This window comes from Malurus melanocephalus, unplaced genomic scaffold (assembly GCF_030028575.1).
Source record: "Malurus melanocephalus ecotype Western Australia unplaced genomic scaffold, MMel_1.1 scaffold_993, whole genome shotgun sequence".
Taxonomy (NCBI): domain Eukaryota; kingdom Metazoa; phylum Chordata; class Aves; order Passeriformes; family Maluridae; genus Malurus; species Malurus melanocephalus.
The window spans coordinates 81,453-106,270 of record NW_026624225.1 but is presented as its reverse complement, the minus strand read 5'-3'; the positions used below and the strand labels follow the sequence as shown (position 1 = coordinate 106,270).

Here is a 24,818-nt window from a genome sequence, read left to right as displayed (position 1 = left end):
GTGGGGGGGTGGCTGGGGGGTGTGGGGGGGAAAGCAGACATAGCTGCATGAAGTGGCTGCCTTTTCGAAAGCACATTTAATCTTTCCTGGCTCCCCTAGGCTTCGATGAAGTAGAAGGGAAAGGAAAGGAGAGGGGGAAAGAAAAAATCCAGGCAAGGGAGGCTGTTGAGGGACAGCAAGCATCAGGCTCAAATCAACGACCAGATGAAAATGTACTAGACCACACTGCCCCCTCTCTTCCTCTCGCTCTGTCTCCTTCTCTCTCACACACTCTCACTCCTGGAAAGCTTCAGTGTCTGGTTACAGACTCTTTTGGATCCTTCCCCCCAGCTCCCCACCCTCGCCCTTTGCCAACTATCCTAGAGATTCCTTGCATGCCTACTTAAATCTTTAACAGAATAAGGACCCGGCTCCCCCCGCCGCCAGCCCCGCACACACACAYTCACACTCACACGCTCTCACACGCTCGCACACACCATTCCCGGTCACCCCTCCCCAATAATCTCTTAAGCTGCCGGGAGAAACCCGCCGGCGCATCCCCGCCGCATCCCCGGCCCCGCCGCATCCCCGCCGGGTACCAACCCCGGCACCCTCCGGGCAGCCGCTCCCCCCTCTCCGCCTTCCTAAGGGGGTGCAGGGGGCTGAAAGGGGTGCGGGGGGMAAGCCGAGGGGCTGCAGCCCTTCGCCTCGCATCCCTCCGGCTGGCTGTGGATTTTAAAACAATAAAATCCAGCGCTGGCTCTCCCGGGTGCCCCCCGCTCCCCCCCTCCGCCACGCCGCAGCCCGCAGCCGCCCGTGGAAATCGCACGCCCCACGTCTGCAGTGAGGCAGGCAGACTGCCTGGCTCATGCCCGTGATGACTTTAGAGCTGACAATCTCCTCTCCTCGACCCCCCCGTTCCCCTCCACACCCACCCCTCCGCTCAATGGCAGCGCTGCTGCCTCTCGCACCAGACTATATTTGCAATATGTGCTAATTTACCAGCTATATGCCCTTGGATTTTAAAATGAACTCATCAGTCAATGTTTCTAGTACCGATGCTCCCTCTCTCTCCCTCTCACACACCCTCCGCTGCAGACATGTTACTCATTCTCCAAGCATTTCCTCCCCGAATGTCCGTCAGACGCATATACACTTCATTGATCAAACCAAATCCCCTGATAACAATAAATAATAATACAGACAGTTAACATCAGCGGGGAGTGGAGCGGGGGGGGGGCGCGGGGGGAGAGACAAAGATGACGACTAAATCTGCATTGTGCTTTAGGAGCCTGAGCCCTGCCTTTCCCAGGGATGCTCGGCACAAAGCGGGGCGCAGGTAGCCCCAAAACCGAGTTCACGCCTCGGCTCGGGGACCCTCCCCAGATCCCCCCCTCCGTTTACCCAAACATTTGGGATGGGGGTGTCTGATACCTGAATCCACACAGCCTTCAAAAGGTGTTTGTAGGAACGGGAGGTGGTTCTGCCTATGGAGGAGAGGAAGCACCTAACGCGAAATACAGCAATAAATCCCGGCGGTTTCTTTGTTAACGCTGAGCACCGCACAGACGCTCAGGAATTCAAGGTATCCGGGCATCCAAAACCCCAAAGATTTCTAGAATCACCTTCTCAGCTCCCCCAAAATCTGTTTCTTTTGTACTGAAGGCAGGGAGCACCTATGCAAGAAACCAGGTTAGGGAGACGGGCGGCTCAACATCCCTCCCTTACACGTGCCGGGTGTTTCAGAGCTGCCGTGGCTTTATTTCCCATTTTTTGGGGCTGAAACAGGAGATTGGGAYTGCCCCTCGGGATTTTGGCTAGTTAGACATCTTGTGTGGGTCTGGCAGAGAGAAAGCGGCCGCAGTGTGAGTGTTCGGGAAGTTGGGGAGGGTGGGGCTATCTAGAAATCTTTGACTCACTGGGGTAACTCCCTGAGCACAGGAATCAAATTATTGCTCCAAGCGAACTGCATTTTATGAGCAGCGGCCTCAGAACGGAGCTCTGCGCGCACACAGGGCTGGAGGCAGCAAAAATAAACGCGTGGAAATAAATATCCAATCCATAATTAAATTATTGGGCGCAATGCAGAAGTGCCTGGGTGATGGAAGAGGTGGGGTTATGCAGCAAAGTCAGTCTGGGAATGCACAGATCCAAATTTTCTTATTTATATTGGCGTAATCCTGATTGGCATCAGCCTAGATAGGGGAAGAATCAAACCCTGTGTGCTGAAGGATCTAATCTTTGGGAAAAGTAGACCAGATTAGTGACTGGATCTGCCAACCATCCTTTCACTCCCTTTAGAGTCCCTCACCATCACTGCGAGATTTTGCCATCACRCTGAACATTTCACATCCATTGTCTCCTTATCTTCCTTCCCACCAAAAAAAAAATAATGTTTGATTTTTCCTTTTTTTTTTTTTCCCAAAGTTTTGCAGCAAACACATAATTTCTTGATACACTTTCCCCAAGCCTTTGGAGGATACTTATTTCAAGCAGTTAACACCTGACCCCAATTTTTGTGGGTAATTAGTGAGCTAGATAACCACACAAAGTGGGTAATTATTTAGGACCCAAGGGTACTGTACGAGAGGGTCGAGGCTGGCGGTGTTAACAAAAGCACATCCCTAATTATTGTATCCATCCTGATGTTTTAAGAATAGTTACTTCCACCTAATGATCCATGATAAATCAGTAAACTCCTTTTGCTTCCCTTGGAATGGGATAACCGAGGGCAGGATGGGAAGGCAAAGCCAATGGAAGCCACAATTTTGATATTTGCAAAAGAACAGAGAGGAATCCACCTGGAGAAGGTGGAATATTGGAAGTTCCTGCTCTAGGACAGCCAGATAAACACCCCTAAGAGCCACCAGGATGGTTGTGAAGTTTTAGGGAACGTTTTAGGAAAGTTTTAGGAACATTTCAGGGGCTGCTTCTCGCTTGGGTAACGTGGCCGTGCTGATGGATCCTCATGTACAACAACAACCTCCATCATGTTCCCACCAAACTCGGCCTCGCCCCTGAAAAATCACTTTAAAGCTCTACAAATGAGGTGGTTTGTGTTTGGGCAAGGTCAGAAATGCCAGGGAGTTGCACTAGGGGTGAAAAAAAAATCATATTTGATGAGTTTCAATGATCCATCATCGCCAATATTTGTGTTGCAACAACCACATTTCTCCAGTGGGAAATGTTCCATCCTCAGGAGGCTTTTCCTCAAATTTAAGAGGGAAGAAATGGGAACTACATTGGGTAGAAACTAAATAAAATTCAGTTAAATCCATACAAATATCCCCAAGGTGTGTGACAGAGGATGGGGCYAGGCTGTTTTTGATGACAAAACACAAGTCCCATCTTATTTTCCTGAAAAAGCCAGTAAAAATAATACCTGTGAAGGTTGTTCAGTTAAAGTTTTAACTGCTGAACCTAAAGAAAACTTCCCACGGAGGTGGCAGAGCCCTGGAGCAGCTGCCCAGGGATGTTTTGGGTTTTCTGGAGCCATCCCAGCCCCACCTGGCTGTGTCCCCGTGTCACCTGCTCCAGGTGACCCTGCCTGGGCATCTCCAGAGCTCCCTTCCAACCCCAAAAATTCCAGGACTCCCTGAGAAAAATTTAAATCAGCAGCAGCACAGGATAAAGAAGTGTTTTTGCTGGAAACAGATCCATGAGCTGGAACAYCACAGCCCCCATCCCCTGACCACTGCTGGAGCGTTTCACACTCACTTAAGGACATCCTCCTTACACTCAGAGGAAAAGCACTTTCCTTTTCTTTAATTGCTTTTATGAATCACCACCGACATCCGGACACTGCTTTCACTGGAGTCCAGCAGCCCTGTTTTGCAAAGATTCAAATTACAAAAYGTTTAAGGCCTCCAGGCTGGCACAAATAAAAAAAATTGAGGTGGGATTTTATCTGATTTAATTCCATCTTTGCATTTAACTCGTTGCTCTGGGCACTACCAAAAAACCCCACAACTGGCAGCATCACCTGGTCCTGTGACCACCAGGAATTCAAAATTCAAACAGAGAAAGTTTGAGGGGTTTCCACAACTTCTCATGTTTCTCTGTTGTTCTGTGATTTGTTGGGTTTGGGTTTTTGGGGTTTTTTTGGTTCCTTTTTTTTTGAGTGAAACAACCACAACTGAAAGAGGCCTGAAAATTGTTCTCATATTTTAAAAGGGGCCAAGTCTCTGCAGCCCATTTATAAATAAATATAAATAAAATTTGGTATCCCCTCCACTAATCCTCTTAGGGACGTGGTTTGCAGGAAATTCTTGCAGAAATGRGAGTGACAGAAAGTTTGCAGAGAGAAGCTGGAAAACAGAAAGGAAGAATGAATTCAATCATTGAGACAGGATCAAAGRAAGGCGAGACCTTGGTAGGTGCTGTTGCAGCAGAAAATGCAGTAAATACAAACTATTACAATATTTTTTTCTTCAGATCAATTGGAATTAGCAATTCAAAAGGGAAAACACACAGGAGAAGGGATGTTCAGCCAGGGAGGAGGCTTTAGAGACTTCAGCATTAACGGGGAAACCTCGAGGCCTTTTTGAGTCAATAACTTCACTCTGGGCAAAGCACACAGGAATCAGTTTGGAAATACCTTTAAAATGCCCAGAATGGGCAGCACAGAGGAGAATGATTTACAAATTAATAAAATGTCTTCAGGGGAGTAAAAAGCCCTGGAATTTCAACAGAATCTCCATAGAAATTGAGAATTCAAGTGATGTGAGGAAAGGTACAAATCCAGAGTGAGGGGCACATCCATGGAGAGCAAAACTGGGTAAAAATRTCATGGTTTGGGCATTYCCAGAACAGTGCTCTGGACAAGCARAAGCTTCTAAWKCGAGCCTCACTGTTCTGCAGACCAATTCCACACCAAATCACGGATCAAATCAATATTCTGTAAAAATAAAGAACCACCAGGACAGCACTTACCACGTGCCTGGAGTGCTGTGAGTCCTTGGGAGGAGCTGCTGCGTCCAGATCCCTTTGGTCACCTTCATCTGACCTCCTGGTATTGAACAGAGAGGGTTCAAAATCACGTTCAAGCCCCATTTCACCACCTCCAAACCCTTTTTATTCAGCAATTCCCCCTCCAAACCAACAGGGTATTGCACTAAAAAGTGGTGATTGGGTTTTCCCAATTCCCCAGTTTTGAAATGGATTCTCCTTAAACCCCAACTCCATCCATCGCCAGAAAATGAAGAGAGGGTGGAAATACTTCAAAGAGAAAATAAAGAGATTTTCCCCCGGTTTTTACCATTGTAATTGTCACCATTTTAAAAAGAAAAAAAAACCAAAAAATATCTTCTCACAAGAGAAAAACACAAGTTTCAGGTACTGTTTAAGAATGAAACCAAAGTGTAGGACACCCAAATATTTTGTCCAGCTGGTGGTGGGTGCCAGGGACTGTTCCTGCACAGGGACAGGCAGGATCTGGCACATCCCCAGATCAAAAAATCCCAAATCAACAGTGAGGGCTCCCAGCCTATGCTGGGATAATCAATAGAGGGTGGAAATACTTAAAAGATAAAAAAAAGATATTTTTCCCAGGTTTTCTACCACTGTAATCGTCACAATTTTAAAAAGAAAAAACAAAAACAAAAACATATTCTCACAAGGGAAGAACTGCAAGTTTCAGGCACTTTTTGAGGAATCCCAAATCAGTGAGGGTTCCCAGCCCATGCTCCACGTGCTCAGTGCCCTGGGTGATCTCTCCATCCCTTCCTCTCTCCTGCCTGCTTTATCCACCCTGACTGCAAATTCCTGGGGAAGAGGGATCTCTCCTCACTGGGGAAACCCCAGGATGCTGAGATATTTCAGTGCTGCTGTCAAAGAAATAAAAGGTCTGTGCTCTCCAAATGGGGAATTCTGTCCATGATGGAACCACAGAGAACTCCACACACCAACTCCATTCCAGCCACTCCACYGGTGTTGGGAGAGGATTAAAAACCAGGGAGCCACGTCTGGAGAGGGATGTGACAGACTGGATGAGTGTCAGGCTGTAGTTTGGCCCAGCAGACACTGCTCGGTGTCGAATGCCAGAAATAGCAGYGGGAGGCAGGCACAGCTCCCGGTGCCCTCTGCTCCACCCTGGGCTCACTCCTGCCTAAATGCACGAAGACAGCAGCAGCATGGAGSAAACAGCCAGAAAAAAACCCAAATTTCACCTTGATTACTGTGATAATAAATAACATCGCTCAGGATTTTGAATGGGATGTGATAACGCTCTCGAGCTGATGGCATAAAAATAGTTTTGGGTGATAAATATTATCAGGGTTAGCTCTGTGAAGCTAAACAATGTGTCAGTACGGAGAGAATCCATCAGAAGCATTTCAGCCCAGTGTGATCGCTGCAATCCCGACGTGAGTGTCTGTGAACAGCTCATCCATGATCAGCTCCTCTGCCTTCACTGCTCTCCTCAGGAGGAACAAGGATCTCTATTTTATAGGCAGGGAAGAGAACCAAAGGGAAATAAATGACTCATCCCAGACCCCACGGGGAGTCCACGGCAAAATTTCTGGGCTCAATAAAGAAAAATCAAAGGTTTCACTCTGAAGGGTTGAGGCTGTGCAGGGTTTGCCCCATCAGTAACCAAACRAGGCATCCCCCATGAGCTGTACAAAACAAGGGATGAGATTAAAATGACAATATTCATTCACCTGCTGTCTCCAAGAAATCCAAACTCACATTTCCCACTGGAAACACCAATTCCCAGAGGAGGGAGCCCCTCCCAACACCAAAATGTCCCTAAACTTTCTGCAAGGTGAATTTAAGCCACAGTTAAAACTTTAATCGAACAACCTCAACAGGTATTATTTTTACCAGCTTTTTTTCAGGAAAAAAAACCAAACCAGAGTTGAGTGAAGGACACCATGTTTTGAATTGAGTCCCAGCCCCAAATTCTCMCTGTTTGACCCACATGGGTGGTCCCTGCTCCTTGCTGGAGCTGCTTCTCCACCTGGAGCCAACTGCAGCTCCCAAGCGATCGCTTGATCACTTCCCTGCTTAATTGCCATTTTTAATTACTCGCATGGCACCAACAAAAAGTCAATCTGGCGACGGAAATCCATTCTTTGAACAACTTCTGCCTCTTCCCCGAGACACAAACCACTCCTTCATAAGCCATTCCTGATTAACAAGGGGCCCTCRTGGGAAAGCCACTGGATTTCATTTCCTTCAGCTGCCGGCCCCAAGTCCCTAAAAACCAAGGGCGAAAGAACCTTTATTTCACCGTGCCAGGATGATATTTTTTGATATTTTTTTTCCCCCTTGCCATTTTCCTTCAGGAAGATGTGTTAGCACAGCATTTGCTCCTCCATGTGGTGGGATTTCTGCGACGAGAACGTATGTTCTGTGCGTCTGAACGCCTYACCCCGTTCGCCATCCACGTTTGCTTCAGACTTGGCCAGCCACCTCGAAAACCTGCCAAGACCTCTCTGGCAGCCTTTCCCCCCGCAGTTCCAGGAAAACATGGAATATTCAAAGAATTTCAGGGCCTCCCGGCCGCGTTTGTCACCGCTCTCTTTGCCCACTTAGAGCTGAAGCGCAGGCAAATTGCTCTAATGCCCTATTAAAGATTTAAAAATGGTCTTCTCCAGAGGAGGCCATCTGAGGACAAGGCTGGGCTGATCTATAATGCAAAAAGCCCCGCTCAGATGTGATGCAATGTGGCAGCGAGGCAGGGAGGGAGCTGCTTCACCATCCTGGAGCTTCCCAAGGGAATTCTGTCCTGTTTGAGGCTTTTCAACCTCACTCAGCTACCCAGGGAAAGGAGAGATTCATTCTGTGCTTGCTGTTGTTCCAGAAATGGCTTCAAAAGGRCAGAGGGGAGGTTTAGAYGGGATTTTGGGRAGGGATTGTGTAGGGAGGCCCTGGCAGGGGSTGCCCAGAGAAGCTGTGGCTGCCCCTGGATCYCTGGMAGTGCCCAAGGCCAGGCTGGACATGKCTTGGATCACCCTGGGATAGTGTAAGATGTCCCTGTCCATGGCAGGAGAGGGAATTAAATGATTTTTAAGGTCCCTCCCAACCCAAACCATCCTGGGATTCTCTGAAGGTTTCAGACCCGTTTCACATATGAAGCAAACAAAAATATGAACTCACAGAACTCATCAACCCCAGGGCTCAAGGCAACGCTGCTCAAGACGTGCTCACAACCTGGGAGCTGACTCAGGGACAGGAGGAGACCAAAAGACATCGATTCCATACCCAAAATTCAGAGCAGAATCCACAGGAATGGCAAYGGGAAGCATCTCCACTGTAACTTAACCCAGGAGCCACCTCCTGTCAGAGAGGAAAATCCTGAGTGAACCAAGCCCCTCCTCACCAGGAGCAAACAGTGGCCCACAGAAAAGGGCTTYCAGTAATTTGGAGTGGGATTTTTCTTATAGGAAATAAAACCTGCCAGTGATTTTTTGTGTTTTGCTTTCTTCRCTTTCCATTTCCTTCCTCTTTTCCCTTCTTCCCTTCCCATTTCTTTCCTTTCCCTTATTTTCCAATTTCCTTCCAGTTTTCCCATCTTCCCTTCCYTTCCTTTCCCATTTTCTTCCTGCTTTTCCTTCTTCCCTTCCAATTTCCTTCCCCTTTTCCCTTCTTTTCTGCCTTCCTATTTTCCCTTCTTCCTATTTCCTTCCTCTTTTCCTTTCTCCCTCTCCATTTCCTTCCTGTTTCCCCTTTTTTYCCCCTTTTTCTGCAAACCCCTCTCCTGGGAGCTGCCGTTTGTTGTCAGAGGGGATGAGAGGCCACTCCAAACRCGAGGAAATCAAACTCAAAGGGGCTCCCACGATCACCAGGGATTGTGGTGACCCCAAATCTGAGCTGTCACAGCCACAAATCTCCATTCAGGATCGTTTAGGGGTGAAACGATGATTTTCTCACAATAAAAAGGGGGTGGGAAAGCAGAGCCAGGTGGGACCCCCACGGCTGCAGAAATTTTTGTAATTTCTGGCAACGCCAGGATTACAAGAAACTGATGGAAACTGAATGCAGATCTGGGTCTGGCTGACCTGGGTTTGGTACCAGTGCTCCAATGATGCCCTGAATGGCCTTGGAAAAGTCATTCCCCTTCCTCTGCTTCCATTTTCGCTGGAAAGGAGTTASTGAGCAGCCCAGACATTTGAATATTCATCATTAATGCTGCAGCACTGCAGTTGTTCAGCCTGTGAGCCCAGAGAAGAGCAAACATCCATCAACCCTGAACTTTGATTTGCCAGTGGCCAATAATCCTTTGGAGGAGCCCAGCACAGACCAGGCCACGCTCCAGGCTTCCCCAAAATTCCTCCCCTAAATGGRACAAGAATGAGCAGCTTTGGACAGCCCAAATCTGCCTTTCCTGCTGGTTTTTTGCTGCTCTCGAGCTGCTGCATTTCATCCCAAACCTTGTGGAGTCTAAGCTCAGTTCCAAAGTTATTACAATGAGTGACCATAATTCTATGTATGGTTATTAAAACCAGAAGTATTGAATCTGTTCAAAAGTTCCAAAGTTCCCATTAACTTCTACAAGCAATTAGGTCCCTTTTTTAAAAATTAAATACTGGTGGGAAAAGGATTTCTTTATAAAACATATTCAATTTGCCACTATTTAATTTTACTGCACTCACTTTGTGAAACCGGGAGATTCCCAGTCTCCCTCCTCATCCTTTCTTTTCCTCAGAAAAGAATTTGGTTTTTTCCTTTCTGGTGGGAATGGTTTAGTACATCCTTTCAGATTTTTCTCTGTTKGGGACCAGCTTTGCTGGCACCATTTTATCCACTTTTTGTCCTCTCAGATTTGGGGGAACAGCTCCTGTGTTGTCTCAGTGTCTTTGGATCCCAAAAAATTTCACTTCAGTGTTGAGCAGGGGAGGAACAACACCTAAAATCCTCAAAAAAACCTAAATTCATGGCTTCAGTTTAAAATCTACTGAATATAAGACAAAAAAGCAGCAAATTTGCCCATCAAGAATTCAATGATTCTTTAAAAAGGGATCTGGAAGTGATGGGAAGGAGGAGTCACCGCTCATAAGACAGAAGGAAAAATTTCAATTTCTTTCCATGGCTGCCCCAGAAACCTGATTCTTGAACTTATTTCGCCAGGAAACAGGGCCATGACATTGCACAAAGAGCTCATTTCACCCTACAGCACGTAAAGATTATTTGCTCGGGGAGGATACATTTTATATTTTAAATGTATAAATCTAAATATACGCAAGTGGGACTGCCTGGAGCAGCAGCAGAGTCAGGGCAAGCAGTTTTGTCTTATTTAAAGAACAAAGAAAAAAGGAAGGGGGGGGGTGAATTCCCAGATATTTTGAATCTTCCTCTGCTGTGGGAAATTTCCAAACATGAAATTTCTTTTCTGCTCGCGTTTGCTTTTATTGCTTGAACCTTGCTGGTCCAACACCACCATGATGAGTTTGACTGAAATCTCAAAAAACTCACACTGGAAATGCTGAACCTCACCTGGTTTCACATACAAACCCCCAAGAAGAGGGAAAGAGAAGGAAGAAGTTGGTTAAAAAGGGAGAAATGTGCGTTCTTATCTCTGTTCAGGCCTCAAATTGCTCGTTTCCAAATATTGAGCTGCTCCACAGCCGCTCATCCTTCCACTGAGCACTGCAATCAATGTCCCCAGCTAATTGAAAGGACGTCTGTGTCCCGTATGGATTCAGATTTTACACTTTCAAACCCTCACACACCACACACAGAGGCAACTCCCCTCTCCCAAAGGTGGGAGGAGCAGCATTTCCAAATTTCTGGGAATGAAATTATCTTAATTTTAACTGCTTTCAGTGTGTCAGAATCCAGATGAATTCCTGCAGAACCTCATCATCATCATCATCATCATCATCATCATCATCATCATCATCATCATCACCAGAATTCAGCTCCTGAGGTTGCTGCGCTCGGAATTCCAGTTATGACACGAATTCTATACATTCTCCACCGATTTAGAAATGGCATCAATAGAACACTCAGGGCCTTATTCACCAAACAATGAGTCATTCTGGCATTCCACTCCATCCCAGCCCAGTTCTTACAGAACTTCCATGCACAGATCTGTGCTCGGTGCATCTGATGGAGGAGGGTGGCAGCAGAGTTTCAGCTGGGTGTGGAAATAGATGGAATTTGCTGTTTGAAAACAAAAAAAAAAAAGGAAAAAAAATCCGTCTAATGGTGAAAGTTTCATCTTCCCCAAGAATCAGAACTGAGTGAGAACAGAGAAGCAAAAGAAAATCTTCCATGAGCACTGCTGTGAGTATTTTYTYGCTGCCCAGCAAGCCAGAAGAGTAAAATATTTCGAAACACAGCACTTGAGGAGGAATTCTGGGCAGATAATTTCAGTGGTGCTCTACGAGAGGTTTAAAGGCTTCCCTTAATATTCACTTTATGACCGTGGCAAACTAATGATGGTGCAAGACCACGATGTATTYCCCAAATCATTTCCCTAATGACCTAAAGCTTTCAGATGGGCTGGTTGTGTTTTGTGGGTGGGATTTAAATGAGGATTGAGTTGAAAACTAAAGATTGAGACAGAGCAAGAGCTGTCACCTGTCTGTCAGGAATGCACCCGTGTTACAGATTGTACAGAATGCACATATAGGATAGGTTTTTTGGTCAATACTGACTAAATCTAGGGGAAAAAAAAACCCCTCAAAATATCATTTTTTTAGCATAGTTTTAGCATTCTCTAGCTGCTGAAATATGAATTTTTTAGGGATACACTGGTTCCCAGCCAGTGGGAGTTTGTTGCCATTTAATCTAGGTGAACTGGGATATGCTGCAAACTGCTCTGAACCTTTTAACTGAGAGAACACCTTGGCACAAACAACTATTTTACCTTCTCTTTGTCCTCTCGGCCTCCTAGCTGACTGCTGGATATGAAACTGGGATTTCTGGGTTTTTTGGGTGCATGGCTGAGATTTTTGGATGCAGGGCTGGGATTTCTTCAATTCCTGCAAAGCTGCAGCAGAGCACCCTCGTAAGTCACTGCTCTTCCATCAGATCTGACTGGGAGTAGGAAAAAAGTCTCCAAAGTCATTGGGAAGAAGGAAGGCACAGGGATACAACTGTACATGAGCTGTCCTGGCATCAGAGACCATTCCAAGACATCGTAATTCCTCTGATTTTTGCAGTTTTTTTTCAGTACACATATAAACCTCAGTGCCTATTTTTGGCCTTTACCCCTAAAAGTCCCAGTAAATTTTGAACCTCCCAAGCCATCCCCACTCCAAGAGAAGCCCAATTCCCTCTACAGAAGCACAGGRGGGAGAGCAGGGATGAACGTGGGCTGTGCCATCTCCTCTCCATGAATTTTCCCATTTCTGGTTCCTCATTTCACATAAAGGGACCCAAAACATGACAAAGTTCACATTTTGCTGTCACGGGACAAAAGCTTTTGTGGGMGGTGGATTGTTTCTTTCCCATCTCACATTCCAGCAGAAACATTCCCCAAAAAACAGTTGCTCTCAGCCTGACTGGCCACGGGCTGAACTGAGTGAAAAACGGGAATGGAAACTCAGGAAAATCAGACAATTTCATCCCTTCACTGCGAGAAAAACAAACCCAGCAGCACTCAGGGTGATCCACCTTCATTTTCTGCCTCCTCCTCTCCTCGTTTGCAGCTCCTGAGCTGTTCCTTTCCTCGTTGTGAAAGGTCCATAACTGCAACAGTGCCACGTTCTCCTGGAAATCCTCTTAAATGGCATCTGATGGGAGCCATATGATGGCAGCTTAATTACATAGGGGGCATATGGAAGGCATATGACATAGGGACATATGGAAGGCATATGATAGAAGGGCATCCGAGGACATATGATGGGAGTCTAATTAATTGACAATACATTCCTCTCATCAGGGGGAGAGCTGGAATGCTGTTTTGTTCCCAGGGAAAATATGCACATTGAATTTTGCTCACCACTGACCATTCTCCTTTGTAATTGTCGCTGCTCGGGGTTTTGGAGCGGGATGGGGCTTTTCATTTACGTCTCATGCCGTGAACATGAAGTTCTGTTTGAGGAGATTGGGAGAAATAACCACAATTTTTGAAGCTTGTGAGGTTTTGTTTTAAGGGTGCGGAGCGAAGCTGAAACGTTGCCACCAAGAAAAAGAGAAAAGTCTGTTTTTATTTGGGATTTTTCACAAAACTGCTCCTAGAGAAGTCCCAAAAAGGTTAAAAAACCCAATCCTCACAGAAAAACTCTGCGTTGGATGGGAATCAGTGCAGCTGAAAATTTGCATTTYCATCTGCAAAAAAAGATTTATGGGGGGGGAAATAAGGCAGTGCCTCAAATGTGCCAAAAAGATCCCTTTTTTTTGAACTACCTGCATGTGTTCAGTGCCTTCCTGAGACACAGGAGCAGCGTTGTGTTAGCCCAGATCCTTTCCTTGTCCTGAGGAGCTGCAGAGCCGTAAACCACGGCAGTGAAATCTGTGACCTCTTTGAAAGCRAGATGGGATAAAATCCCACTAATCCACTCTTGGAATAACTCCTAAGCGAGCCCTGAGTAACCCTGGAGAACCTCACAGCTTCCTTTAGCGTTCGGTGAACAGGGATTTGCAGATAGTCAAGTTTTCAAGTGGCATTTTACCAGAAGAAAAAAAAAAAAAACCAAAAAAAATCTCAACCCAACCAATTTTCTGGGCTATTTAGATACCTTGAAATGTCATTTTCATGTTCAAGCMTTTAGATGAACCCAGTGAAATGAACCCAGTGCCTACTCTTTATTTTTATTCGCTAACTTCACAAGYTCAGCAAAGACACGGTGCCTCTGATTTCTGGGAACTCCAAAATTCTTGCCAGAATTACTCATAGAGAAGATCTAAGTTCAGGTCCTGGGCCCTGACCAAGTGTTGTGGCCACCACCTTCACCCAGGCCCCCAGAGGACCTCAACCCTGAGCGCTGCCAGCATCAAAATGTTCACTTTTCTGTTCCAACTTTTGGGGAGTTTCAAGGTTTTCTCAGGTCTCGAATCTTCAGGCAAATGAAATCAGAGATTTCAGGAGCAGCTGGGTACATTGGGTGCATTCCCTGCGTTTCAGACATGTCAAAAATATCAGAAATTTGGGGTTTTTTGGCGTCACAACTTCTCCACAATGTTTGGGGTGTCCCACAGCTCCTYAACCCAAACTGCTGCGAGGGAGAAGCAAACCAGTATCAACCTTTGAAACACCCGATTTAACCGTACAAACCTAGCACAAAAAACCCTAAAAATCCCCATTTCAGCTGAGTGTATTCCCTACTGGATATTCCCCAGCTCTCCTGAGGGCTCTGGAGGTTTAGGTCCTTTCACCAAAGCCAGGCTTTATGTGGAAGCATCAGCCTTGTTCAACTCCCAGTGTGGAATTAACTCAGCCAGCTAAAAATTAATGGGTGAAATTAATTTCTTAGTTATTTAATTAATTAAAGGGGGTGAAAATACAGGATATTTTTACCTTTGGAGACTCCTGATTGCTGACCACCAAGGCAAGAACTTGGCCAGGCCTCCATGGTGCTTTTTGGGAACGTGAACGCCGCGCCGCTCCAGGGCTAAYGAAGGAAGACAAACATCACTGGATTTGCTAAAAACTCAAAAAAATCAAACACAGCACCAACATTTTTTTAAAAAACGCTGATAAAATTCACATTTCTAGAGAAGCAGGAGGAAATAAAAAAAGCTTTTCCAGCTGGTCTTACCTGTTCTTTTTCATCCAATGTGTCCGGAGTAAAGAGTGCTGAGGATTTGTGGTCGCTGCTGGYGCCGTTGTGTGCAAGACCCAAGGAAAGCTAGGAGGTTGTACAGTTATCTCCCTTGGTGTAATTCTAAACTATACAACCTACTACCTCAACCTGGATGCATGCAGTCAAAAATGCACAAAGTCAGGGGCTTCTAGTTACCGAAAATAATCATTAAAAAACAAAAAAAAAGGACTCCAAATCGTCAGAGGTTTAAATTTAGAGGGGGTGAGAGATGTTGGTAATAATGRAAGATGCTGGTAATAATGACAGGAAGMACTGAGATTAGGAATTGGGGTCAAATATTGAAATAAATAKATCAAATATTTTRTATTAAAATTTTAAAAATATAGAATGGTAARATATCTATTTTTATATAAAATATRAAAWTYTYTTTGGCATTATTTGTGTCCCTGGGTGTCACCTGTCTGTGCCTGGGCCTGGAGGGTTTTCTGTGCAGGAGGCAGAAACAGCCCTTGGGACGCTTCCCCGCGGTGCCACCGAGCTCCCTGTTTGTTTTTCTGGCCATTTTTGTCAATTATGCCTTTACCCAATTAGCACAATCATACCTAATTACGCAATTAGGGCGAAGCAGGACCCCGATGACGACGTTCACCGGCGATACGGAACCGATGTCGGGAAATTCTCGTTAAACAGCGGGGCAGGGAGAACACGTGGAGCTCTGTGTTCCTCCAGCGGCTCCCGGGCCCCAGAGCCTTTTGTTCGGGGCCCTTTTCAGGCCTCTTGCTTTTTCAGAATCCCAGAAATGATTTCACACTTCTGGGGACGGAAGGGAATCTCTGTCCCAGCCCAGCCAGCCTTGTTTTAAAGCAACAGCGGCATTAAAAAAAATTGTCTTTTCTCTCGGCGTAACCCTCTGATTCCTGGAGGAAACGTGACCCCAGCTGCTGTCCCACCACAGGAACGATGGGATTCAGTGAATATTTCATTTCAAACAGAGAGGAAATGCCACGGGAGCTGCTTTTCCCAGCCAAATTCAGGCTTTTCTCTGGAGTTACCACCAGCCCATGGCACTGAGGTCAGGAGACACCAGGTCCAAGCTGGTCTGGACTGGGAAGTTCTCACTCATCACTGGTTTTACTCCCTGCTCCCTCCAGCAGCTTCAGGTGAGGGAAGAATTCCCCAGAATTCCCAAACCTGCTTCCCCTGCCCACATTTCCTGTTTAATTTCCSCAAGAGCGAGATGAGAATTCCAACCCAGAGCTGATTTTTGGGAACTGCCTGGCTGGGATACCCCATTCTTTCCAAAACCAGGGGTTCAGAGGGCAGAAAACTCCCAAACAATGACATAAACCAGAGCCTCATGCATCAATCCCCTGCACTAAATCCCAATTTCTGTGCATTTACAGACTCTGAACAGGATTCCAGTCATGGACACTCACTGCAGATGTTCAAAGAGATGAATTTTCTCTTATTACAACCAGGAAAATCGTCAGCTGAGGTTTGGCTGAGAGTCTTTGGGGCTGGAGAAGGAAGAAGCCACCTTCCCTCTCAGATCCCAGGCAGGGCTTGCCAAGGAGGGGGTGGGAAAGCAGAAAATACTCTCAAAGTCATTGAGCAAAAAATAAATACAAAACCCACAAATGACATCGTTCCCGTCGGAGGGCTGCGATCCTGTTTGCCAAATTTCAGCCTGGAGTGATTTTTTTTTTTTAATTTTTTTTTTTTAAATTTTCTTTTGCAGCTGATTTTTATAAACCTCAKACATGAGGGGGTTTCACTCTGGAAATGCTGACACGATTCCTGCTGGTCACCTCACTCCTTCTGCATTATTTGGTGAAAATTTATTAGAATTTGGTCATAATGAGGAACCTCAAGAGGTTCAAAGGTTTTCTCCAGCTCAGAGAGCTCTCCTAAAATCCTGGCAAACCCCCTAAAAAGGGCTGGAACTCCAAAATCTTKCAAAGCAGGGCAAGAAGCCCCAGCTGGGCTCAGCTGAAACCCGGAGCAAGGAAATATTTTGAAAACCCTCCAAAATTTTTCAACTCCTGACAAAAACGTTGCCTCAGCTTCCCGCCAGGGTTGCAGCAATCTGAAGGTTTGCTCAATGTGACATTTCAATATCTGAGCCTTTCCAGGGCAAAGGTGGTTGGGCTCTCCCTCCTGAACCAAAAGTGGCTTTTGAGAGGAGCCTGAGCACCCTGAGCCACCACTCTGCACAATATTTTAATATCTTGTAGTTTAACAGAAATGAATAGAACCCCAGTGCCAGGCCTAAAGGGGAAGATGGCACAGGATTAACTGTTGATGATTCTACATGACGCAAAAATTTTTTTTTTTGGGTTTTTTGGGGGCTTATCCAAGGCCTGCACAGCTCAATCCAGACCTGGAACAGACTCTGTTTCACCTGTACGCTGAAAAATAAAAGAACTCACAGATGATGGCCTTTTTGGTTCAGGAAGCTGAACCAAAGCCTGCTGGGTTCCAGGAAGTGTGCCCCACTCTTGGATTCCTTCCCCCAAAACATCATCCCTTAATTTCCTCCTTTATGTCCCCCATTACTTTCACCTTTATTTCCTCCCTTATTTCCACTCCTATTTCCTCCCTTCTTTACTTATTTCATCTCCTTATTTGCTCAGTTATTCCCTCTCTTATTTCCTCCCTTATTTCCTATTTGTTCTCTAATTTCCTCTCGTATCTCCTCCTTTACTTCCTCACTTATTTCCTCCCTCACATTTTCTCCTTATTTCCTCCCCTTATTTCCTCGTTAATTTTCTCCCTTATTTCCTCCCTTACTTTCTCCTTTATACCCTCTCCTAACCCCAAGCCTAACCCTAAACCTAACCCTAAATTTAAACCTTAAAAGTAGCCCTAACCCTAACCCTAATCCTAACTCTAATCCTAACCCTAATCCTAACCATAACCCTCCCCCACCCTAAAAGGAAACCCTAAAAGGTTTTTCACATTATTTTGTCGGGTTTTTGCTCCAGAAGTAATGAAGAACAGTGAAAAGAGAAACCCAAATGAAGGTTGGGAACACAATTCAGGGCTGTTCAAAGGGTTGGGCTGAGAAATCCAGGGGTGAAGGAGAGTTCTGGGAGAATGAGCTCAAAAAGAGCAGGGGGGCAGCTGAACCAGAGCAAAACTGAAAAAAAATTGTCTTAAAATTGAGTCAGGACAGGTTTTGTTGGGTTTATTGGATAATCTGAGCTCAGAGGAGCTCAGGGCGGTGCTGCCAGAATTTCCCCCTTTAAGAGGCTCCAAGAGGCTTCCTTGAACCTGTCCCACAAAGCTGAGCCCGCAGCATCCCCAAATTCACACAAAGAAAAAAAAACCCAGGAGCAGTCAGGAAACAGCTCAGGCTCAGAAATAACTCCCTGCTCCTCCTCCCAGGACCTGCAGYTCACCCCACTTCTGAGGCCACTTCTCCAAAGTTTCCTTTCTGGGCATCCAGCTGTGTTTAGACCCAGCCTCTCACCAAAAGGAGGGGAAAAAATAAAAAAGGAAAAAAATCCGAAATTGATTCGCAGATCCCAAAGTATTCAGTGAGAAATTGCACTAAAATGCTTTATGGAGGAGAAAATAAAAAATAAATCTGTTTCTTCTTTCCTCCTCTATGGTTCAAGCATTGATTTTATAATAAATAAAATATCAAATCAAACTGTGGCCCCTCATTTTGGGAATATCTGACCCAATTCCCTTTCCAGGGCTCTTTTGGCACTCTCCAAGCAATGTCACCTCAAGTGCCACCCTCTGGGAGCTTCCATGACAAATTCCAGGCTTTTCTCAGCCTGTTCCACCCCAAATGGTTCTGCAGAGGAGAGACCACCCTACAGAAATTGGATTTTATTGGGTTTCACCAGGTCATTTCTCCTTGGAGCTCAGACTGAACGAGCCCCTGCTTCCTTTGGAGCCAGCCCATGGGGTGAATATTTAAAACACAAACCCCAAACCAACGAAAAAATCAATTTTTACGTCCCAATCAGATGCAATCTCCTCTGCTCATCCCACTCTGGATGGAACAGCATCCCCTCACAAAATCCCAAAGGAGACTTTGACTCCAGGTCCTTATCCCGGGCAGAATCCACAATCCAGGAGCAAAAGTTCTGCTGAAAACCTCTCATCTGCTGCAGCACAGCTTTAATTCTTGATTTCCTATCCAAATATTCAGGGAATATTGAGCACCAGCTTTTATTCCCAACTTTACGTCACACACAGGAGGCCAAAACGCAATTTTTTCCTTTTTTTTAAGGCTACTTTCAAGTCACAGGGAGAAAGTGGAGTAGCTGGACTTTTCTGACATCACTTTCTGCTTCTATAATAAACAGAAAACCTAGAAAACCCTGGAAATTCAGCAAAAAGGGGGAAAAAAAAAACTTTTTTGGCCTAGAGCAGCGTGTGTCAAAGCAGCCAAGTGCAAACCCAGAGAAATTTTAAAAGTGGAAATGCAGAGCAAATCTTGGGTGGAATTAACACTGAAAGCTGCTGGAAAGAAATAGTCAGAGTTTATTTTGGAGTTTACAGCCTAATTATTCTCATATAGAATCTGTACGTTGAGGTTTTAAAAAAAAAATGTTTTCTTTCAAAAGAATTGTTCCACTCTCCCAGCTTTAAAGGTTCCTTGTGCACAGCAGGGTTTGCACTGCCCACTTCCATGGTTTTTCCCTGCCCTGGCACTTCTTTTGGACTTCCCAGCACGATTATTTTCTCTTAAAAACTAATTTAAAAGACACCACGAAAYTGGAAGGAATGGGATTTTATAATAAACTGATTTTTGAGAGAGAATAGGAGTTGGAAAGCCAAGCTCCTCCTGGGTCAGAGCAGTGAATTCCAAATTTCTGGGTATAAAGGAGAAGTGACTGTTCCTCTCTCAAATTGCTGCCACCAGAGAAGGAATAGCTCCGTGTAAGKTTATAAATGAAATTATTTTATCTGCTTCAGAATTAAACAACATAAGAAGCTTCCTTATCCCATCCCCATCACCAGAGCAGGGCAGAACATGGGTGGGATTTAATTTCTTGAAGGCTCATTTCCCATAAACTCATCTCATCCCAATAAACTCATCCCATCCCAATAAACTTATCCCATCCCATCCCATCCCATCCCATCCCATCCCATCCCATCCCATCCCATCCCATCCCATCCCCTTTTTCCAATTTTCCCAAACACGGGGAGATCTCAGCATTGCCCAAAGCTGAGCTGGGAACTGCTCTGCAACCTTTGCACTTTTCTACAAATAAATAAAAACATAAATTAAATAAAATAAATTTAAATTTTTTTAAAAATTAAATAAAATAGAGTGAGGAGGGGGAAAAAAGAAGGGGGAAAGAGCTCAGAATATTTTGGAGGAGACCTGCAGCCCCACCCCAGGGTGCACTGGCCAGCCAGCCACAGACCTATAGATACAAGCTTGTGTGGGATATGAGCACAAGTTCGGATCTACGGGTTTGTGGCAGCAGGCAGGGATCTCTGCCAGGGCTGGGGGGTCATTTCTGGGGATATAAAAGGAGAAAAAGCATTTCTGCAGGTGAAATTGCCCAGTTGGTAGCGAGGAGCCTTTGTTCTCTGAGCACCCCAAAGGTGATTTTTGATTTTTGACTTTGCTGTAACAAAAAGCTGAAGTTTCCTGCACTCCCATGCGAGCTTTTGCATGAGAAAATCAGCAAAATAAAATACAAAATAAAASTTGAAACCGACCAAAATGAAGCTGATCTGCGTTTCTTCCTCACGAGAGCTTTGCTGGACAGGATTTCTTGTGATTACACAGCACTGAGGTCAACAGTAATTAAATTAACAACCAGAATTGAAGGTACAACACTAAAACAGGGTAGGAAATTATCCAAGAGCAAAGTTTTGGGATATAAACAGAATTACAATGMACAGCCATCCCCCAACCCTGCAAAAAGTTGTTTTGTTTCCATTCTGGCAGCCTGGCTGCAGCAGGGAGAAGAAACAACTGYGGAAAAGTTGTTTTAACTTTCATTAGGTCATTACAGGGCTGGGGTTCTGCCTTAATGCTATTTTTAACAGATAAAAAAAAAAATCCTTTTTCACTCTGTTAAACAAGTTGGAAATTCTCCCCAACCCCAACTCCACACAAATATAAAACTTCTTCAGGATTTTTAGCTTCGAAAAGCAAATTTTTGCCACTGCAAGCAAGAGGSGTCCCCTCCTTTCCCTGAGGTTTCCAAGGTTTTTTTTACTAATTAATATTTCCCATTTTATTGGAGGGAAATGAGGCTGGGAAGCAGCTTGGCTGTGAGCTCCACGTGGAGAAAAYCATCACTGAGATCAACAGTTGCTGCAAGTGTCACCAAATTTTCACTTTTATTCCTTCAGGAGTCAAACTGCATTAATGCAATTAAATATTCTCCCCTGTAAAATCAAACAGGCACTGCTTGGAAAAGAATTTTGCTATTTGGATGCAAGAAAAAAWTTTCCCTCTTTGATTTTTTTCTTTTTTTTTTGGGCAACTTCTTAAAATAAATTGCTTCAACCTTTCCAGCCTGGTAAATACGCAATTATAAAATACAATTTTCCTTTATTTGGAATTGCTGGGTGGCAAGAAACTCCTGTTCCACCCGGCAAGAGATGTTAAACTTCCACCATCTGTGCAAAGGTTATCTAAATTCGTCCTCCCAGTTTCGATTCCTACGCCCATACCCACCTTCAAAAGCGTCCAGCYTTCCCCCAAAGTTTTCAGCTTCCAAAATTCACGCGGCATCTTCGGAAAAACRGGATTTTGGGRAYGATTTTGGGATGATTTTGGGATTTTTGGAGGAAGATCCGTCCCTGCGGCGGTTGAGGCCGGAGTGGGGCAGGGATTGTGCCCTCCTTGGGGACAGGGCTGCAAATGGAACACAACAAATGTTACCCGGCCAAAAATAACCCSGGCCCTGCACTACAAAGCTCATTTATTGCAGGGAACCTGAGGTTAACACCCAGGTTTGTTTCACAGGGCCTGAAAATTGCAATATTAGGGGTCGGCTGTTGCTGAGTGCACCAGGATTTCTTCCCGTGGCTGGGAATTTTTCCATCAGTGTCACTGCAAAAATGTGCGAGGCAGAATATTTGCTTTATGTCCAGTATATTCATTTTCATATSAATATTCAATATTCTTTACATTAAATAATGTACATGAGGCAAGCTAATTTGAATGTTGTTGACAGAGAAATAGGATTTTTTCATATTAAATTATCTCATTGAAATMCCCCTGCCAAAGGGGAGGTTACACTTTTCCTCCTTTTTTTCCAAGTTCCAAAATATTTTTTCCCTTTCCCATCAAAGGGTCAAACCCACGAAGGAAATCGAGGTGGGACATTTGGGGCACGTGTTCCCAACCCTTCCTAGGGGGCTCCAGCCCTTCGAGGAGCTCAGAACATGCCTGAGAAAAGCCGGGATTTGTTAGGAAAACCCACCCACCCTTTCCAAGGAGGGCTGGTCCTGCAGCACCTCCCACMCCCTGATTGGTTTTTCCAGCACAAAAGGAAAGAGGGAGAGTTGGGATCCATCTCCAGAGCTTCAGTCCGGGGCGAAAAATGAGAGGAAAAGGGGAAAAGCAGCAAGAAAAAGCTCTGGATAAATCCCCTCTGCATTCCTGAGAGCCCTCAGGGGAGGAACGGGGCACAGGRACGTCATTCCATGGCACCTGTGTGCTGTAAATTACAAATATCCAAAAACCAACCTGCTCCTGGCAGAAAAATAACTCCTGAGCAGTTTTTGTGACAGCAAATGGATTAATGCAGCAGCAAACGAACAGTTTCGTTTGTTGAAAGACACAGATTTTTAATTTTTTTTTTTTTTATTTTAAACAGGAATTTCACTCGTATCCAATATATTCAGGGGGATGCAAAGAGAGCCATGGACTAGCCAAGATCTGGGGTTGGGAACGTTTTTCCCCACTGATTAATCACCCAGCTAYTGCACCTTGTGAAAACCTGATGAACACACACGCAGTGGCAGAAAATCCATGAGAGGCAAACAAATCAATCAGCATCACCCCGTATTTGTCTCGAATGCTGAGACTACAAATAAAAAGTTCCAACCCCTCCATGAAGGTATTTAGATTAAAGTCTGCTGTTTCCTTGTGCTGAGCAAACTTTGCTTCGTTATTAATTTTCTAATCTCAACGATCACCAGGATCAACGTGGGACGGCCAAAAATACAATATATTTTTTTTTATATTTTTATCCGTAACGAGCCAGCATAAAGCTGGTATTTCAGAGATTTATAGCCAAAGGAATATGGAGAAATAAAACCCCTAAAGACCTAACGCYGGGGCTCGGGCTGTGGGTGGTTTTCTTGCAAACCACAGAGCAGAAATGCCCTGTCCAGGAAAATCGATCATTACGGAATGCATTGTGTGCCTGAGCAAAGAGCTGTTYGCAGCCATTTCATCCTTCTGCCCCCAAAATCAGGCAAATAAGAAACACGACTGTGAAATAATTCCCATTCTTTCCCTCCCTCCAGTTTTAACCCCAAGGTAATTAGGCCTATAAATATATATATATATATATAAAACATACATACATTCTATGCTAGCTTTAAAAACCAACTCTTTAAGGATTTCTGGGCTTGAAATATTTTTTAAGGAGTGAGAAGGAGAAGAGAGATCTTGACTGAGAATCCCAGTTACCTCAGCAGCAGCAGCAGCATTTTCAGGATTTCCTATGGAGCGTCCGCTGCCATATTGCTTAGGCCCAACTCCTGGGGAACGTGTTCTGGAAGACAAAATATTCAGGGATATTTTCATGGCAAGTTTTCAAGGAATGGCTGCTGGTTTTCTACACCCAGAGGCTACAGTTTCAGAGGAGAAAAGGAACAGCCAAGGTCCTACGAGAGAAATCACTTCCCCCTCCCAATATCCTCATTTTTGAAGGTTTTTTTTGAATTCATTTTTCCATGTTCCACCATCCACTCGCGCCCTCCCCGCAGCCTGAGGAGTTAAATCCGTGGCAATAAAACATTCCTCGTAACAAAACCGCTCCAGAAGTTCGCCAGTCCTACTCCCACCAAAAACCCATCCARGAAAATTAAAAACCCTGGAGGTTACCCCGTCAAACTCCTTCCCTGGTCGTTAGTACCAAACCCACCAAACTCCTTCAAGTGATTAGTTCTCATCTCTAGATCCTTATCCAAAAAAAAAACCCAAAAAACAATTCCAGCTGGAAAAAAACAGAATCAAAAAGGAGCGTCATTACCTGCTTTGGAGGAGGTTCACCAAGCAAGCTTTTTTTAAGCTCGTTGACTCTTTTAACAGTGACACAAGGAATAATTATTTCTCTGTGCCGACGCGATTGTTAAAAGAGGAGAAGCCCCGGATTGTGGTGGCTCCGTGGATGCTATTCTTTTTGCACCACAGCAGGATTCTTGGCTGCCAGTCCAAGCTGCTTTCACTTGCCAAGTTTTAAGATGCCGGTTTTGCCTTTCATTTTATTGTTCCTTTCGCAACGTTAAAGAGCGACTTAAAAAAAAAAAAACTTAAAAAAAAAAAAAACCCACCCCATGCCCAGCTGCTGTTGGGGAGGGGGGGAATTATTTGAATTTTGCACAAGAATGGAGACGAGGAAGGAGATGTAACCACGACGGCACCCACAGAAATATTCCCAATATTGGGGGGGATGTCCTGGCGTTCCCCCAGCGCTTTTTGGGATCCGCTGGGAGAGGAGGGAGGATCAAACCAGCCAGACCCACCAGCAACCCCGTTCCAGGTGGAGCTTGAGCTTCACCCCTCTCTCGGCACCACCACCCCGTTTTTAATCCACTTTTGAATCAAGGTTTGGTTTTTTTTTTTTAAGGCTGTTCCTCCCCACTGAGGATTTGGTCGGGGTTGGGGAGCAGCTCCCAATAAAAGGATTCCCCCTGCACGTTCTGCCAGTCCACCCCACCCTTTTTCTGCCTGCCCAGGACAGGATTCACCCGTGCCTGAACATCCCGGACTTTCTTTGGGGCAATGCCCCTGGGAAGAGGCTCCCTGGCAAAACCTCTGGGCCCAACTCCCTGCAGGATCCTCCTCCAAACACATTCCTTTAGCACAAACCATTGATCTTCATTTTTATATTTTTTTTTATAATTTTTCAATAGATTAATTTTCTGCATTTTAAATTTTTTTTTAGATTTTTCATAAAATTTTCTAATTTTTTTAAGATTTTTTCTTCTTATTTTTCAATTTTTTTCCATTTTTTAAAA

General features: G+C 44.9%; 1 long non-coding RNA gene across 1 annotated transcript; it reads right to left on the bottom strand.

Moving 5' to 3' along the window:
* Positions 1 to 922: 922 nt before the first annotated feature.
* Positions 923 to 24,818, bottom strand: LOC130585888 (uncharacterized). The gene is made up of 4 exons (XR_008966639.1): positions 23,266 to 24,818; positions 21,298 to 21,477; positions 14,390 to 14,483; positions 923 to 4,987 (listed from the first exon to the last, which is right to left on the bottom strand). It is a non-coding gene; the product is annotated as an uncharacterized LOC130585888 (long non-coding RNA).